Raw genomic sequence first — 20,058 nt, 5'->3', positions numbered from 1 at the left:
TTTTTATTATTTTATATTTCTAAAAATATTTGACATTATATTTTAATGAAAGTCATTTTAAGTTAAAATAGTTTGTAAATAAATATTATATAATAATTTGGTCTCACTGACCATAAATCTTGGATTCGTCGCTAGATATGACATGATTAGCATGATTAAACACGAATAACATAATTAGACATGATTAATTCATTTTATTTAAATAAAAAATTTATTTAAATTAGTATTTAAACAAAAAAATTATTTAAAAATTAATAATTTATAATTTATTTAAATTCTAAAATGTTACGATTATTAATTTATTTAACAAATAAATTAAAATAATTTTTATAATTTATATGTTATATATCCTTTGCATAAACAGTACCATGTTTTAAACGTATTATTACTATTTGACACAAATACGGCACGAAAAAAATCGTGTCTTAATCATGTCAACATAATTAAGATATGAAATACGATTACACTAAACTTATATATGATATTTTTCATATCGTATCATTGTATCATATTTAAAATTGTCAAGTCTAAAAATATGGTATTACTCATTGATGATAGCATAAAATACATTTAAATCTCAAATTCTAACTTTCTTAATAAATTATAAATGCATGCCTATAAAATCTTTGTGATAAAATTAGTAGAAATTGTCAAATATATTAACAATGTAGTTTTTAATTTTATAAATGGAGTTAACAAGATCACATATACCTTTTAGCGTATATTTAAAAAAAAAATTTAATTTAAAAAAGTGGGACATGTAACATGCTATTAACTCCAATTGTGAAGCTAAAAAATTTCACTATCAAACTAGTCTTAAACCTGTGCTATGCACATGACAAGCAATTTTATTATATTTTTTGTATGTATAATATTATTTACAAAAAAATTAACATATTTTACTTAAAAAAAAACTATATTTTTATTAAAAAAAAAACTATTTTTTCATGATATTTTTGTTGTTAGAAATATAATTTTAATAATATGAGTAGTAAATATATACATAATGATATTCTAAAAAAAATTTAAACCTATGATATATAGATTAAGATTATTAATTGGTTCATGAATTAATTGGTTATCACTCATCAAACATATTAAAATTATTAATCATCAAGAAAATTATGAGAAAATATTCGTTAACTCTCATAACATATTTTTTCAAACTTGTATTTCAGATTATTTGTGTAAAATTTTCCTTAACCATTTAATCAAAAGCGTAGAATACATTGTAACTCCTATATTGCATAGATAGTTTAATTAACGGTAATATAGCTTCTCAAAAAAAGGTCATAAACTTGAATTCAAGCTAACAAAAAAAATAGTAATCAAAATAACACAAAAAAAATATATAAAGTGATAAAAACGTTAATAGTAATTGACTTTATTAATTTTTGTGTATCTAATCCATCTATATACAACATCACAAAAAAAAAAAAAAAAAAAAACCTAAGCTAACTTTACTCCATGGCAAAAAGAGTATCATGAATTTGAAATTCTTTTTTGCAACGATGCAAGTTATTTCTTAAGTATCCCAAAAAACTCACTTTTATAGATTGGTCTTAAAAGCAATTATGAAATGATTTATAACTTTTGAGTGATTAATTGATTAAAATAAAATTAAGAATCAAATTAACAGTAATTTACACTTTATAATTAGAATAGTCAAACATAACGTGCATTTAATGTATTTGAAAGAAACAAAAAGAGAAGGATTTTGAAATTAGTTTAATAATGATAAATGAAATTAATTTGATTTGCCGTACCAAATTTAATTTTAATTGATTTGATCATTAATTAATCATTTTAAAATCAAGATATTAAAAATATGTATATAACTTAAAAGATGGAGCCTAACAGCTTATATTTTTAAAAAGTTTTATTTTTTTCAGTAAACATAATTCGAGAGTTGAGCAATATAAAAGAAACTTCGAGCAACAAAGACCAAGGAATGATTCAAAGTGAAAATTGAAATAAAAATTGTACAGTCATAAAAAGATATAAAATTAATGAACAGTGATTAAAATTATGTTACTTATTAAAATAAAAAATCTAGAGTTATATATACAAAAGGTTTGTTATATGTTAATTAATAAGCAACTTTAAAATAATGAAACTGAATATTGAAATAATAAATATTATAAGTGAATGGTGATAAAATAATAATCGATTGAAAATTGAGAGTGAAATAATATAATTCATTAACTTAATAATGAAAAATTAATTAAATATTTTTGTTTTCTACATTTACACATGAGTTACATCAATTATTCGATTAGATATCGTACTTAATTAAATATGATTATATCAAAAATGATATATGATTGTATCAAATAACTGGTTAGGAAGTCAACTTTTATATCACACACATATGGAAAGGATAAGTTAAATAAAATTTTGAAAGAAAATAAATATAATTAATGTATTGAAATATTTTAAAATTATATGAAATTAAATAAAATTAATTAAATGAAAGACACGTGATGATTATTTAATATTGTTCACTGTTAAAATAATAGACCATCCACATTATATTTTTTTTTGTCAAAAGCTTTGACTTTTATATATTTATATAAGATAAATTTTCTAAAAGTAATAATTATTATTATTAAATTTAATTTCAAATAGCCAAAAATAACTACAATTGGTCCACCATCCAATTTTACATTTGAAATATTTCATACTAGTCTTTATTATTGATCATATATAATAAAATTAGAGACAAAATGGTTCACAAATTATAACTATTTAGACAATTTAGGTTTTTTTTTCTTTTATATATAATATCAAGATATTCATTCAATGATGAAAAATATCATGATTACAAAAAGTGTGGACTTAATTGAAATTCGTTCAAAAATTTTCATTGATTTTTAAATAATGACGCGGATATTTTATTTTTATCTTTGATTTAATGATTTAATTTTATCTATTCATAAGCAAATTTATTAATGTCTAGTTTAACATTTAAAAAAAAAAAACACATAACAAGTTATAATGCTAAATGTCATATAACAGTTACTATATTACCACCATTCCATAATCAAGATTCTCCTTTATTTTAATTAAATTAAATAATTATAGCAAAATGGAGCCGTGATAGCTGCATATTTTGATTAATATTAGTAATCATTTATTTTTTTTTTGGCCAGTCATTAACAATGTATTTGACGTTATAAAAACATTTATCTTGTATCCTTTTCAAGACGAAGATGTCTACTCATGCTTAGCAATCCTGTCTCGTGTTTATGCAATTTGATCAATAATTTATTCAATATTTCAAAAAAAAAAAAAAAAAACCCATCTTACGGAAATGGAAAACAAAAATCAAAGGTGTCCTATCATGCCTAACAATCTTTCCACTACCTTTGGTCAACGAAAATGATTTGTGTGCATATTTATTTCTTACTTACCGTTTTTTCGATTATTAACTCTCCTTTTGATATACATTGATTTTGATTATGCGTTAGTATGGGATTCAAATATTCCAACGATTGCTTCCTATATTTTTGGTCAAAGAAAGATTGCAAAAGTCAAACATTTTTTAAAAATGTAAAATCCATAAATTTCAAGTTTTTGCTATTAAACTAATATATATATATATATATATATATGTCTTAGAGAACCATTTTTGAAGTCATTGTATAACTTTTTAACACTTCTTTTCTGGCGTTGTTTGAAGGAAAAAAAGCCAAAAACAGCGGGATTATTGATTTGTTATATGGTGTTTGAAATTTTTTTTATCAACTTGAGAGCAAATCATTGAACTTTTAAGGCAAAAAAAAAGAAGATTTGGTAAAAATCATATCTAGATATTGATGGATCTTAAAGAATTAATTTTATAGTTATAAATATTTAATTTTGTTCGAATAAATTCTAGCTAGTTGTGAAAATTTTAAAGCTCGACCTACTTTAAATCTAACATTTCCTTAACATTAACAAATTTTCAAAATTGAATTTTCATCCAAATTTACGCAAATATCCTATGATCAAACCTAGTCAAACAAAATCAAATCTAATTAAAATCGATCAAACTTGGTCGGGCTTGGAGCAACCCTTGGAACCTACAGTTTAATATAATTATAAAGGCTTGAGGTTAATAATATTGTAATTTTGATGCACTGAAAGCTATGATTGCATCTCGGGAGGAGTAAAATTACCGAAATGTCATTTAGAGGTAATTTTGTAATTTGATCTTTTTGAGGTTGATTTTTCATGAAAACCTTTATATCATGTTTTGGTGCAATGAAAACATTGATTACACCTCCAGATGATTCAAATTATTGAAATATCTTTTAGGCATATTTTTGTAATTTGACCTTCTCAATGTTGATTTTTTGTAAAAAATTTTAGACCATGGTTATATATTATTTTATAATATTTGGTGCATAATTACACCTCAAGATGGGTAAAATTATTGAATGCCCTTTAGGGTTTTTTTTTTTTTTTTTTTGTAATTTGGCCTTTTCAAGGTTTGTTTTTCGTCAAAAGCTCCAGAACATTATCAAATGTTTTTTATAATTTTTGGTGTATTAAAACTTGATTACACCTTGGAAGAGTTGAAATTACCAAAATGCCTCTTGTTGGTATTTTTTGTAATTTGACTTTCCCAAACTCGATTTTTTACTAAAAATTTCATATCATAATTAAGTATTATTTTATGATTTTTTAAGCATTAAAATCACAAAAACAATGGTGGGATCATGAGTTTTTAAGAAAATCATACAAAAAGTCAAATTTCTAATAAGGACAAATTAATCTTTTTCCATCAAGTCAACTACACTAAAAGTCAAATTTTGTGTTGTATTCACTCTAAACCTTTGATCTTTTAAGAGTTTAGAACCTTGGGTGAAAAATGGTTGCTTGATGAATAAACTTGTAGGAAGATGTTAGCCATTAGATGAGTTTTGATCAAAGGGTTAAGGGATCATTGCTTGACCTTTAAATTCATCATATGGGGCTGGAAATGAAAAGACGGGGAGACAACTAAATAGTGGCATGAAGGTGGAAAAATAAGAGAAAAAAAGGAAAAATTAGGAGAAGCTTTGAAGCTATAATCATTTTCTTACTCTCATGCATTTTCATACAAGCTTTCACATTCATTCATATTAGTTTTCTTTGAGTTTTGTGATTTTTAAAGAGGGAACAACTTTCCCCATAGTTTTTTTCCTCCATATTACCATGCTTGATCCAATAAATTCCACCAACTAAATCAATAATATAGTTTAAAGTGAGAAAGATCAAGAAATAACAATATTGTCCACGATTGGAGGTTCAACCAAGCTTTCCCATGCCATGGCCGAATCTCCTCTTGACCTATTCATGAAGTTTGCTTACTTGGATTAATGCATGTTGATGTGTTTGTAGTTATATTGATTGTTAATTTCATACTAGTTTATTACTTTGATAAGCTATAATGATTGTTCGGTAAGTATGCATGTTTCTAATATTTTTTCTTTTTAGTAGTTTCTTACATATTTAATGAAAGTAATTTGATAACAAAATACCTTTATAAGTTAGTTTTCTATGTGTTTGCTATATATGTCTTTGTTAAATAAATGATGAAGTGTTTGTGAAGAGACCACGGGAACTTCTTGCCTTAGCACTCCCCATTGCTTGGTTAAGACTTCCAATCTTATTTTTCATAGCTAAAAGTTAATGCTTTATGCATGCTTGATTTTGTCTTTGGTTAGAACTTTGTATTTTCCCTGTGTTTGATAAAATTTTTAAAGGATAATAAGTGTTTAACTAGTAATTTTTCTTAGTAAGTTTAACCTTGTTTTTATATGTTTGTGTTGAAATGAAATGGTAAATACATAATTACCAAGGTTTGGCCAACATAAGGGATGATTAAATGGCCATACAAGTTTCGGTTTATGCTCTCTCTATAGCGTGATCAAACCTTCTTTCTTTCTTTGACCTTTGGTGTTTGATTTATTTTTAGTGAGGTTTTTAACTCATGGATGTTTAGTTTATGAAATGTTTATGAATTTACTTAAATTATGGCTTTCCTGTCTAGTCCTTTACACCATAAACTTACACTTAAATCCCAAATCAAATCCTTAAACCCTAAACCCAATCCAATTTTAGTTTATGACGTGTTTGTGATTTGCTTAAGTTATGGCTTTCTTGTTTAGTCCCGTAACCCTAAAATCAAATCCTTAAACCCTCAAACTTAAACTTAAACATCAAACCCCAAACCAAACTCTCAAACCCTAACTCAAACCCTAAATCAACCTAAACCTTAAACTAACCCTAAACTAATCGTAAACCCTAAACTAAACCTGAAACAATCCTAAACCCTAACCAAGCCCTAAACCAACTTAAAATCCTAATCAAACCCTAAACCAATCCCAAATCCTAACTTAAACCCTAAACTAACCCTAAATCGAACCAAAACCATGCTAAACTAAACCAATCCCCAAACTCTAAGCCAACCCTAAACCCGTTCTCATGCATTTGCATTTAACTTTTAATAAATTGTTGCATGCATTTCCATCTTGGAATTGTCATTGCATTTATACATTGTGTTTGTCATTTACCTTTCAATTGCCGTTCATATAATATATCTTTATGTTTATGCATATCATTTACATGTTTCATAAAAAAAAATCTTCTAAGAAAATCTTTTAAAAATAATAAAATATTATAATATTTCAAATGAAAATAACCCTTGAGATATAACCTAAATATATAGGGATTTTCAATGTTATCATTTATGCGAAATATTATCTTGATTTTGTAAGATATTTTGAAAACTTCTAAAGTTAAAGACATTTTTGGAATTTCACCTAAATATAGGAAAGTGAAAGAAATATTTTGATACTTAATATTTTTCATCTTAATCCAAAATAATTATTTTTTTTCTTTTTTAGAGATCAAAAATATAAATGATTTGTTTTTTAAAACAAAAAGTTTAAAATGACTTGCTTGTTAGGGTGAATAAATAAAATTAAGGAATTAATTTGAAAACATTAAAGTTAAGGCCACTTTACAAAAACTCAAGGATAATATGCAATCAATTGGTATCATTTTTAACGAGGGCTGTGGGGGTACTAATTCTTCCTTACGTGTAACCTACTCCCGAACTCAACTCATTTTCATAGATCAAAAATATCTTTTTAATAAACTTTAAACTTTTTTTAATGTTTTATTTAAAAGATAAACTTTTTAGATGACCAATCGCACCTAGAAAAAGATTGGTGACGACTCCTCAATTTTGATATTTTCAAAAATTGCTTTCTTTTTTGTTTACCATGTCTAGCAGTCAGGTTTCCACACTCGCACATTGTGATAGCTTAGCAATTTCACTGGAGACAATTTTGAGAGTCAAGCCAAAGATTGATTACATGTTATCCTAAGTTTTAGTTTAATGGCCTTAGTTAGTGTTTAATCTTAATCCCTTAATTTTAATTTTCTTACTTTCCTAAAAAGTGAAAAAATTTATAAAAATTAAAAAATTAAAAAAATGTTCGATTGGTCTAGTGTTTGTCCCAGATTTGCACTTTTAGAAAAATTTTTTTAAAAGATTAAAAGTTTTTTGTATCTTTTAGCAAAAAATAAATAAATAAATAAAACAAAACAAAATAAAAGCAAAATATAAAATATAAAAAAAAATTTCAGAAAAAAGTTTTTCTTAATTTTTTTGTTTTATTAGCCAAATAAACAAAAAAAAATTGAATTATGGTCATTTTATGTGTTTTTTTTTTATAGGAAATGCTTTTTTATCTTTATTTATTAAAAAAAAAGGAGAAAATTTTGATTTTAAATGATATTGTATCATTTGCATTTCATTTGATCTTTTTTACATATATTTTTATCATGCTTTTGAAGTGAAAAATAATAAAGTAGTACATACACTTCATCTAATGCACAAATATTTGAATAGTAATGTCAATTTCATTAGATTTGTATTGCACATGTAAACATATCTTATCCTGCATATAATATGTTAGTGCATTTTCACTTTTGTATGTTTCATCAATCAATACATACATCTAAGTTTTCATGAGGTATGTTATTATGTTTCAGGTATGTGGATTCACAAGTAATATGATTATGATAAAACATGCATTGTACAAATTACATTTTATGTGAACACATTGCACCATTATTGTAACATGATGTTGCGTCCCATGCATACACATTTACATAAGTGGTATGGGTTTTTTCACTTAGTGAATGTATTTATGTAAATATTCATCTTTTGAGCATCGCATGTATGTAAAATATTCATCTTTTGAGCATTCATGTACTTCAATAGTGTTTTGCATCATTCACACGTTTATGATCATGTCAGGCACATTCACCATCATGTAAAGTAGATTTGATTTTACTTTTTTTGAAGAATAAAAGTTCAATAATGCTGATTTCTTGCTAAATTTTTTAATAGTAATTTTGTTCACAATATGGAATATCATAGGGCCAAAATAGAAATAATTGAGAAAACCTAAGAGGAAATGGGGGAGAAGGTAGTCAAAATTCAAAAAAGCAATGATAAGTAAATGATAGAATTAAAATAGAGATGGATTTATTAAAGGGCAAAGGAGTTGCTAATACTTGTGAACTAAGAAACAATGAAAAATTGCAAGAAAGGAACTATTGCGCTCATTAAGGTATCTAATGTCACATTCTCAAACTTGTCAAGATATGTATTCACTAGTAGTAAAGGGATAACCCTATGCTTATGCCAATAAAGGGTCTATCTACAAGCCATCAATCTATTCTAATGTATGTCAACCTAGGATCTAGTCTTGTTGATCCCATTATAGTCCTAAAACTAGATGATTTCAAGAAACAAAAAAAATTGTGGGGTATGTCAAAGCCAAATGGGAACACTTAAATAGAAACAAATACGATATGTTAAAGGAAAAGCTTTGGATAGTATAAATGAGTGATGTCTTTGGAAGCATTGATGCAAATGAGCTAGTTTGGTCCCTAACCTAATACTTCTTACAAAGTTCAAAGTCTCAAACTTTGAAAAATATGATGAAACTAAGTGGCTGTCTACTTATCTCATAAGGTTCTGCCATAAGATTACGGGTTATACCTACAACGATAAGTTTTTGATTCACTGCTTTCAAGATAGCCTAACAGGGTTGGTAGCTAAGTGGTACGTCTAATTGGATCAAAATTAAACATATCAATGGAAAGATCTTACACAAGTCTTTATTGCTTAGTATAAACATGTGGTTGACTTGGCTCCTAACATATTATCCTTATAAAACATAAAAAAAATAGTTAACGAAAGCTTTAACGAGTATGCCCCAAGGTGAAAATATGTGGTTGCTCAAGTACAACCACCCCTGACAGAGAAAGAAATCATTGTTCTATTTGTCAACTCCTTGAACATTCCCTGTTACAAAAGAATGATCAAGAATATCTCCAAAAATTTTGCTAATATGATTGTTGTTGGGTAAATGATAGAAAATACAATTAATAATGGTAGGATTAAGTTGAAAGATGTGACTAGGTTAAAAGGGTTGTACATAAAAAATGAATAAAGGGGAGGTGCTAGCAGTCATACTAGAGGCATCTATCCAGGAACTTCATGTCATGCAATCATTATATTTTTCATTAACCCTACCTCTCTGTTATAGGTAACATCTCCCAAAATTTTTATCTTTGTTAACCCACCCAATAGTTAGGCTTTGAAGCAAATCCTCATTCTCAAATGACTATTCACAATGTTGTTTTTGCACCTAGGCCTACCACTTGACCAATAAGAAGCCAAAAAAGATTAGAAAACGACTAAGAGAAACTCTTAACCCCTATTTATCATCTTTTGTCTTTGCTAATAGAAAGCCAATACCTCACTCTTGTGCTTTTGAAAACAACTCCAAATCCATTAATAAAGGAGTTATGATCTTAATAGTAAGTGTGATTATTATATGGCGGCAATTGGTCATTTGATCAAAAAATGCAAGCAATTGAAAGAAAGGGTTGAGGATCTCATCAAAAGCACTATTTTGACTTTGAAATTTAAGGAACAATAGAAGTTGACTATATCCAATCACAAAATTTGAGGAGTTGAGATATGGGATGAAGTTTCAAGGTTTGAATGATCATGATAAGATAATATTCTTTTGAACCTATGAACTTTTATTTTGTGCATGCCATGCATTTAGTGTCACTATGAGTTATTAGGATTGATATTGTTAGATTTTATTTTGGAAAAATAGATGCTTTGAAATTTTTATATGAAATTTTTTTTATGCAATTGTTCAGAATAAGTCCTTACATGATGAATTTGCAAAATAGAAATGCATAAATAACGAAAAATGAAAAAAAAAACAAAAAAAAAATAATAAATGAGATTTTTCTTAAATATTAAAAAGAGTCTTGAAAGAATTGGTGGTCATTATGGACCAATCCCACTTTTCCTCTCGAATATTTCATGGCCTAGCCCATTTAAATGAGAATTACACGAGAGCTTCAACTTTTTGAAAGGCATACAATCGAATTCCATGAATTGAATTCTCACTTGATCATACCATGACCAAAAGAAGTGATAATCTTTTCCTTTACAATGAACAATAAAATGGTTAATTTAAAATTTTTAAGTTTTTAGAAAACCAAATAAACATGACGCCTTTTCAAATATTATAAATGCAGGTACTTTGATAAATGTCAAAGCTATATATAGCTTCAAAAACTACCAAGATCAAAGGCAGCCAAATCTCTTTAAATGACCTCAAACATACTGACATTTTAGTTCTTGACCCCAAAATTATCCTTGTCTAGTGTTTTGGGGCACATTAACTAAAAAAAAGAGCTTATTACTCTTAAAACAACTTGAGTTATAATCAACCTATTCTTTTTTGTTGAGTGACAAAAACTCTTTAACACCTTAAACAAGTTCATTCCACTTGACCTTTTTCTTACATTTAACCTTCATTAGGGGTGGTTTGTCAAGATGAGGTATTTTTTTTTTAAATTGTGATATGGGTTGTGTAAAAAAAAAGTAAAAAAAAAAAGAAAAAAATGAAAAAGAAAGAAAAATTTTGATTATGACATCATGCACTTGAGGCATTTGGATGAATCTAAAAATAAAAAAATTTCAATAAATTTATGAAAAGACCAAGGAGAGAAAATCAGAGAGTTCAAAGAAAGTTAAAAAGATTAGGAAAATCCCAAATAAAGAAAAATTTGAAAAAAACAGAAGAAAAAAAACTTTTCTACAAACTTTTTTTTTCGAAAAAATTGCTCTTAAAAATTGAGTAACTATGCTTAAGATGATAAATAGCCATATGTCATCATCCATTCACAAATATAAAAATTTATCCTTTACTATCATTTTGAGCCTAATAAAAATTTTTTTAAATAAACATTGACCAAGGATCATCCTCCATAGTGAGAGACAAAAAGGGATGTATTTAAGAGTTAAGTATGGTAAAGTCCAAGAAAGAACCTTATAGGTTGGGGGTAAATGTCCAATAAAAGATTTTTAAAAGTTTTAAATCCACTCAATGAAAAGGAAAAGAAAAGTGAAAGAATGAGAAAATAAGAAATGGGAAAGCCAATGAAAGAAATGAGATAAGAAAAATGAAAAATGAAAAAATGAAGAACAAAAAAAAGTAAAAAAAGGAAAAATAAAAAGAAATGAATGATTGAGCAGAAAGTACAAGAAGATGAAAGGATAAATGCCCTAAAGTGAATCCTTTAAATAAGAAATAATAATCCTTGGTTTAATCACCCTTACACACTTTTTTTTGGCCTATTTATCTCTTTCTTTGAAAATCCTAAGCCTTGTCTTATGTTATGTCCTTAAAAAAGTTCATATTAGATCAAATATAAAGGTTTTAAAATTGAAGAGCTTCTTTTTAAAGGATAGTCGTAAAACCTATGAACCTTTTTGTTTTCCTTTATTACCTAATTACCTATTTGAACCATTAACTCATTTTAGATAAGTTTGAATTCTTAAATGTATGAATTAATAATAAAAAACAAAAAAAAAAACAAGAAAAAAAAAAGGATATGGCTCTAGGGTGAAAACCCTAAAAAAGGTCAGTCTAGAGCAAACTTTAAAGACTTTGAATCGATTCCTAACACCAAATAAAATAGTAAAGGTTAATAAGAAACAAACTAAACCCCTAAAAAATCCAACAATATTAGGATCATAAAAGTTTAAAATCCATTAAAAGGACTAATTTTTTTTTTTTTAATTTGATCATTCTTCTCTTATTCCTAAATGACCTTTAAAAATTTTGAACCTATCACAATTGACTTTGACATTTATCAAAATGTCGTACCTAAATACTAAAAAAAGTGTCAAACATGTTTGGTTTTCCAAGGGATTCATACTTTTTTAGAAAAATTTAGGTTTCATTTGTGAGCTTAGATGAAAAAATATACATCTTTTTTATTCCTTTCAAATAGTGAGCCTTCTTGAATGAACTGAAATCTTGATGTGATAAACAGTCAATCTGTTTGAAAATAAAAATTGTCACATTTTTCATCCATAATAGGGAATGCTAATTCTCGAGAGACTTGAAAATAACTTTTTGAAATATTTCATTTTCTTTGAACATGAGATTTAGTTATGTGGGGTAATTTTGTTGGTTATTTTGAAAAAGTTTGAATGACTAGTTAGGCATATTTGTAATGAATAAAGAAATCATTTAGACTAGTTTTGATTAAAAAAATGTTTTCCATTGAAAAATAAACATTTTTGAAAAAGAAAAATGTATTCTTTTATGCACATACGAGGTGAAAGGAACATAGTTGTTTGTCTTCTTGATTTTACATGATGCATATAATAAGTTTAAAATGATTATACACATGTGGTATGTTAGAGTCAATGATGGAAGTAAGAATAACAAAATAATTGAGAACGAAAATGAAAGAAAAGTTAGGAAACATTGTTTGAAGAGAAAAAGATAGTGAAAACTGGTAAAGATAAAATAAAGAAGATAGGTGAATGAATAAAGAAAATGAAATGAAAAGATGGAAGATGGGCCCTTTTAAGAGGAGGTAGAAGAGCTAATTTGATGAGCAAAAAGAAATAAGCAGAATTGAAATCTAAAAAATGAAAAGAAAAAGGAATCTTGGCACTTGCATCTTTATAGAGACATTTACATCATGTAAAATGAATGTCCTTTTTTCATCATGGCAATGATCTTTGCATATGTATCATCATATTTGCATTTGCATCATGAAAAAGGTATTTTTACTTGCATCATTGGGATAAACATTTGCATTTATATAATTGCATAGTACATTTGCATCAGAAAAAAGATATTTGCATTTGTATTGGGAAAAGTCATTTGCATATTTGCATAAAGCATTTGCATTGCGAAAACATGTACTTGCATTTTGCATGGAGTAAAAATATGCATTTACATAATCATTTCATTAGTTTTTTGCATCATGGTTAAGTTTGCCAAATTTCGGTGATAAAACAAGAAAGAGAATTTATTTTTTGAAATTTAAAACACTTGAGAAATGGTATTGAGCACTTTTGGAAGGAAAAAGGGGTTGTAACAAAAATAAAATATTAAGTATTTTCAAATTTAAAGGATAAGATGTCTTGAAATAAATAGTGAAATTTTTAAAGAGCGCATTTGATCTTATGTTAAAGGGCTAAGAATAATGTCTTATGTTAAGGGCAACCTTGAAACAAACTGAGTTCTCAAAAATTTTTGAACTCATGCAAAAAAAAAAAAAAAAAGAAAAAGAACAAAAAGCAAGCAAAAAATAAAGAAAAAAGAAAAAGAAAGAAAAAGATGAAAAGGCATACTTGGATAAAATGAAAGATGTCTTTTGAAAAAGAAATGATCATTTGTTTAATTACTCTTAAATACATATTTTAGATCTATTTATCTTTTCTTTTAAAACCTTAAACCTTGCCTATATTATGTTTTTCGCTTTAATGAATTGTAAAAACTTCTATTTATAGGTTTTAAGAATAGGAATTATATATATCTTAAATATTGAATGGGAATAATAGTGAAATTGACAGTTATAAAAAGTGTTAATGCATTACTGAATTGGAGTTTAATTAGCTTTTGGTGATAAGTATATTGAATATAAAGTTCACTATTTATTTTCTTAAAAAAGAGAAATATTCGTACTTTAGAGGAAGGTTAATCGAAGGCCTTTTAACTATCTTCATAATTGATCTACTAAGTCAAATTTTCCGAAACATCCTAATAAGGGAATTATCCTAAGAATCCTGTCACATTCCAAGGTTATTTTCACTTTTTCTTTTGATTAAGTAACATTAAAAAAATGAATTTTATATAATAACTCCTAGTGAAACAGTTATTAATAAAAGAGTTTTTTATAAAGATATTGGTGTTATTCTTTGAAGAAATTGTTCCGAGAACAATTATTCGATGATGGTATTTCATGAAGAAATTATTCCTTAAATAGTTATTTTGTAAACAATTGTTCTATAAAAACATTGTTCCATAAATAACTATTTGTTAAAATAACCTTCACCAAAATAATTTTATAATATGTTTCGACTTATGATTAATTTTAATAATTTTAAAAATAAAATATTAATAACCAAAATCCAATATCTGCCGTCTCCCCAGTGTCAAAACTATCCCTTCTCCTCGAGAAAGACTCAGATATTCTTTACTTGTCTTGATCAGTTCTAAACTTTTAGTTTAGTTAATGTTTCGTTTTCTTATCTTCTGCTCTCTTCCCACTGTTTCCCATTTCTTCAAATGCCTCTCTCATGTTCTCTCTCTCTCTCTGTTTGTCTTGTTTAAGGTTGTTTGAGATTATGAGAAAAACATCAGTTTTTGCATTAAATAATTGCATCAGAATTTGATTTGGTTGGGTTCTGCTTTGGTTTTATTATGTCTTTATGCTGCTTCACTTATGAACTTGTTTCATTTTTCTAAATATTGTTTTATTCTTTTTACCAAGCTGCTTCGTTAAGCAGTGAGTTAATCGGTAAAATTTTGACTGTTGTGATTATGTTATATCTAATAAGTTAAAGATTTGTGGACCCTTTTCACCTATTTAAGATATTCTTAACAAAATGGAGTATTCGTTGGTTTTGTCATGTGTCAAAACTTGATTCCTCGGTGTTTTGGCTATGCCTTAGACAGAGGTGGATCTCGGTTGCCAGTATAGTTTCTTTTCTATCAATATACACTTTTCTGAATTCTTGTTGACGAAAGATACTTTAAAGGAACTTCTTTTTTTTTTTAATTATTTTATTTCTACCCTATCTCTTTTCTCTCCTTTTGTCGCTAACTTATGTATGGGCAATGAAGTTGAGATGAGCTACTGGTTGCTCATACCATGGTGGATGAAGCTGCTTGAAAGTTTTTGCTTTATTTGGGATTTCGCCTTGAATATCATACCTGTGACTGCCATCATATAGCTAATATAATTTCAATAATGGTTGTTATTTGTTGTTGCAGTTGACTCTTCTATGATTTGGAAGGGATCTGGATATTGCAGCCTGCTATCCGGTTAGATTGAATCACAATGTCAGCTTATGGCCATCAAATGGAGCGGGAATTCTCCGCTCAGAGTCTCTTAAGTAGGGGAGATGCGGGTGTGGCAGTATTTGATTTGATTTTACTTTCCTTTTGGATTTCAAGAGTTGTTTCTATTCACATTAGAATACCTTTCCTGAGAGGCTTTTAAACATTCGGCATGCCTGAACTGAATTTGTCCAAAGATCTAAGTAGTCTGAGCAAAATATGTAGTATGCAACGTTATTTTAATAGGTTGAATGCTTCATCTATGTGTGTACTTACTGGATTTTGGATCCCTATGTTTCTTTATATGATTGCTACTGCTGAATCTTTCGATGTCTGACATACACATATCAATCTTGGTCATTCTCCTTAGGAACGGAGATGGGAAGCCGCTATGTGGTTGAGTCTGGTCTACATGACATCTTTTGCTGCAACATTCTTCATTGCTGCTCTTGTAATTGTTGGGGTTCCATTAGTAACTTTGCTGGTCACATTAGCAGTAATGTTGCAATCCTGTGAAAGTAGGACAAAGGGAATTGTGGATATTGAGAGAGCAAGAGATAATTACCATTATCGCAAGGTTTTTGCTAAGCATGGGGAGCTCAATAGCTTGGAAGCAGCTGAGGTTCCTCCAGTCTGTACAAGTCTTGCCACTCAATATATCAAAGAAGGAGAATATGCACGAGATTTAAATTTCACAATGTGGATGATTGAAAGCTTTTTTAATACTGTTTCACCATAAGATGATCATCTGGATGTGGTGTTAATGGACATAGATGACATCCTTGCTTCAGATTCTCGCTACTCCAATCAATTAACACACCAGTTATTTTGTGATGTCTTTTTACACACATTTGCTGCATTTGGATAAAATTTTCTCTCTCATCCATGTTATTTTGTGATGTCTAGGCTGAAAACCATAATCTTTGAGTTCCCTATACCACATGATCATTGTCCCATTTTTCTTTCTCTTTTACTTTTCCCCCCTTGACTACTTGTTTTGTTGAGGTCTTTCTTTTCCTGAAAGACTTTTCACATGAATTTGAAGCCTGGAAAAGGATCTTTGCTTCACTTTCATTCTGTACTCTTCTTGTTTTGCCCTTTTTCATTGTAGAAGTAATGCTATTCTTGTTATTCCTAATGTTTTTATGGGTATAAAAACCAAGATATGCCTTCATAGGGGTTGTTAAAAGACATTAAACAAATTCAGAAGCAGCCAGTTGCAGGTTGGACCTTAGAAAAATGACTTTTTATCTTGACCCATTTTTCTTAATCTGAGCCACCTCAGTTTCATACATCACAGATTAGTTCTGAAAGTTATATGTTTTTCTCTATTGGTTTTTCCTTTCAGTGTATTGGTTATGGATCACTTATCAGGATTAAAATCTTGTTTTGGTTAGGTTCAACCAATATGTCTGTGGCAGGCCTATTGATTGCATTGAAGATGCAAACTATCACAAGCACCTGTTTACTCTGGAATTGTATACGAAACTTCAGTCCAGAGGATGGTCTTTGATTCTGTTATCAAGGAAACCTGAGAGACAGCGAAATGCCACTATTGAACGCCTTAATTCTTTAGGACATGGTGGGCGTTGGTCTTCTTTGATTATGAGGTATTGTTGGCATTCCTCTCCTTAAACCGTCTGGATAAACTTTTCCCTCTTTTTCTTCTTTTATCTTTTGATGTTTGCTTATCACCTCTGCATATCTTACAAAATAAAGGTTCTGTTTGAACTCAAGGTACTTATGGTTGTTTTTATAGGGGGAAATCCTTATTTTTCATGATGAGATGAGATGAGATGACACTTTCATTTGAGAGCATAACAGTATCATCTTTGATTTGTATTCCGGGGGTGCTTATGTCCAATGTAGCTTGTTAAACTTTCCAACAATCTTTTGCAGGTTGGATAGCGAAAAGGAAATAGATACCTGCAAATACTTTTCTAGACGAAGAACAGCAATGAAGAAAGAAGGTACTCAAATAATCAGTGTGATTATCAGCCAAATGGATGCATTAACAGGCTTGTTTTTGGGAAGATGTGTGTTTAAGCTTCCGAACCCTCTATACTACAATTTTAAAAATCACATTGAAAGCTGGAGGGTTTCACATTAGATCTTGTATCCTCTTGATTGTTCTTTGCATTCTATTTTTTTCTTTTTAATTTCTTCTGAAGCGGAGAACACGCATGGTCATCTGGGAGCCTGCAGCAATGTAATTACTTACCAATATCAATTTCAAAGATTGTTCACTTTGTTTTGGCTTTTTGTTATATTAGGTTCCTGCTTTCATATGGTTAGCTATTTGGTTTCATAGGTTTTTCTTTCAAGTTCGTTGGTGCTATGTGTTAGAAGTTTATTCAGTTCTTATCTGTGGAAAATACTGATGCTTCTAGCAAACAGTCGGTCCACGTTTGTATACTCTTGCACATTTTAGATTTTCTTCCTTTTTCCTGAAGGGAATCAAGAACTTCTTGCTTGGATTCTATAATATGAAACAGTGGATTCTAATGATATAATTGATGGCTTATCTTCCAAAGCCTGAGGAATCAAACATTAAATCCAACATGAAAGTTCTGATCTAGCAGTAGCTCAGAATGTGAACAAACTTCAATCAAATTGCTGAAAGTTTATGCCTGCTTTCCTCTGTAGTCTGTACCAGCAACCAAGCTGAGGCCAGACATGGAAATTATGAAACTTTTCCAAAAAAAAAGGACCCAAAAGAACATGACTAAATACTGATACCATTTTTTATGCTGACTCAGTTTTATGAAATTTCTTGATGAATGCAATAAACTTAATAACTTCATATGGTAACTATAAAGCCTACCACATGCAAAGCCTTCATTTTTAAGCAAAGACAGATTAATTAGCATTTTTTTCTTCTATAAATAAAAATTGAAGTGTTGAACTGCAAACTTTAGATGAAATTGTACAAAGTGTCAAGAAGTAGAAGAAGTAATCCCTATTTTCAAAAACTTATGAACATGCTTGATACAGTATTAACAAAATTAATGAACATTAGTCAAAATTTTTCATAAAGATGGTAAGAAGGGAACAACATGAGAAGAAAGAGTGAAATAGTGATAAACACCTACTGATCAAAAGAGTTGCATTAGAGATTTTTAAGTTGACTCCAAAAACTTGATGAAGATAATGAATTGATGATATTGCTTTACGTCGAAATGGGCAAAGCCTGAAATGTGAACGCTGAACAGTAGGGGAGCTTATAGCAGGCCATTAGGAATCAGGAGGTTACCTTTTTGGGGTTTGAGACCCAAATGCTGAATCCATTAGGCCAAGCTTAAAACATGGATCAGTTGCTCATTAATCCCCCCAAAAAAACTACACATAACCTACCCTCCAAAAACACCCCAATCCCACCCAAATTCTTGCCTATCAATTACATCTATGATATAAGACTTGAGAATTGAGATTTTTGTCGTATCTCGTATTGTATTTGACACGTATGGTAATATAAATTATTAAAATATAAATGTGATACAAATTATAAAATATATTTAAAATTTAAATACAAATACGACACATTTAATATATATGTTACATGTTACATAACACAATTAATACTCATACAATTAATTCATTTAAATATGACACGAATAAACACAAATAATAATGATATATACGAATAGATACGATCGATATGAATATATACGAATAGATATGACTAACACAAATATATATATATATATAAGAACACGACTAAAATAATAAATAAATATAAACTATCAATTATTTACAACTTAATAAATTTGACATATTAATAATATTAAAAAATTTACATATTAAAAAATTTAAAAAAATTTAAAAACTCATTTAATATGTATTTAATATATATTTTTTAATGTTAATTTTAATTTATATTACATGACTATATTAATTTTTAGTATAAATTCAAAATGATAAACTATTAAAGATTAAATAATAAAATAATAATATATAGGATTAATATTAATATTTATATTATATTTGTATTATGAATATAAAAAATAATTTTATAATAATTATTAAATGAGTATCATAATTAAATGTTTAACATAATTTTTTATATGATATTAAATAGCTAATTAAGTACATAATTAAAAGATTAAAAATTAAAATAATCTTTATATGTTTATATTAAATTAAAATAAATATAAAAAAGTGTGTTAAATATGTTAAACATGTTAAACATGTTAAATGTCTACTCGTATAATAAAATTAAATTAAACGTATTATTCATATCGTGTTACGTGTTTAGATGTGTCAACACATATACAACACGAATTGCATCATGTCAATATGAATAAATATGAAACACGTTATTTTAAAATACATACGATTTATTTTGTATCATTTTTCTATCATATCACCGTGTAATGTCTGAAATTGACAGATTTATATTATATGGAGCATGTCATATCCACCAAATTGCTAAAAGATTTAGCCCTAAAAACTATGTAGAAATGTACATCAATGCCTTTGCCTTCATTAAAAAAAGCTCTATTGGGGAAAGAGGTAAGTTAGCTAAAATTAAATCAAGTAAAAGAAAAAACCAATTTTGGGTAATTGCACATAGATTGTGCTATTTTTATTAAATTCAACTAGCCTTTTA

The 20,058-nt window shown here is 27.8% G+C and overlaps 1 pseudogene across 1 annotated transcript; it reads left to right on the top strand.

Moving 5' to 3' along the window:
* The first annotated feature begins 14,779 nt into the window (after positions 1 to 14,779).
* Positions 14,780 to 17,716, top strand: LOC111294521 (uncharacterized protein At2g39920-like; annotated as a pseudogene). Its single transcript, XR_016327615.1, has 4 exons — positions 14,780 to 15,520; positions 15,820 to 16,271; positions 16,847 to 17,059; positions 17,349 to 17,716. The product of XR_016327615.1 is annotated as an uncharacterized protein At2g39920-like (transcript).
* Positions 17,717 to 20,058: the final 2,342 nt, after the last annotated feature.

The sequence above is a fragment of the Durio zibethinus genome, chromosome 14 (genome assembly GCF_047325235.1).
Source record: "Durio zibethinus cultivar Kanyao isolate XHJ-2024 chromosome 14, ASM4732523v1, whole genome shotgun sequence".
NCBI lineage: Eukaryota > Viridiplantae > Streptophyta > Magnoliopsida > Malvales > Malvaceae > Durio > Durio zibethinus.
The sequence above is the reverse complement of the archived record's forward strand: the minus strand, read 5'-3'. Positions and strand labels throughout refer to the sequence as shown.